Source organism: Pelodiscus sinensis, chromosome 25 (genome assembly GCF_049634645.1).
Source record: "Pelodiscus sinensis isolate JC-2024 chromosome 25, ASM4963464v1, whole genome shotgun sequence".
In the NCBI taxonomy this organism is placed as follows: Eukaryota; Metazoa; Chordata; order Testudines; family Trionychidae; genus Pelodiscus; species Pelodiscus sinensis.
Window position 1 is genome coordinate 2,465,239 of NC_134735.1, and position 302 is coordinate 2,465,540.

Genomic DNA, 302 nt, shown 5'->3' on the forward strand with positions numbered 1-302 from the left:
CCAGAGTTGGGCTCTTCACGGCAAAGTGTGTGAATGAGGCAGGGATTACCGGGGGGGGGGGGATCCAGTCTGCCCCACTGAGCTGTCTGATGACCATACTGTTAAAAATGGCTTTAATGGCCCTAATCGGTTTAATACGAACTCCGCTGTCTCCAAAGATAAACCGCGTTCCGTGCCCAAAATAGCCACCGCGCGTCTGCGTGGTCCAGCGATGAGCCCATCAGCCATGGACACGGGGCTGCAGGTGGGGGCTCCGTGGCTGAGAACCGTTTCCTTCTGTCCAGCGCCCACGCTCCTGCCTG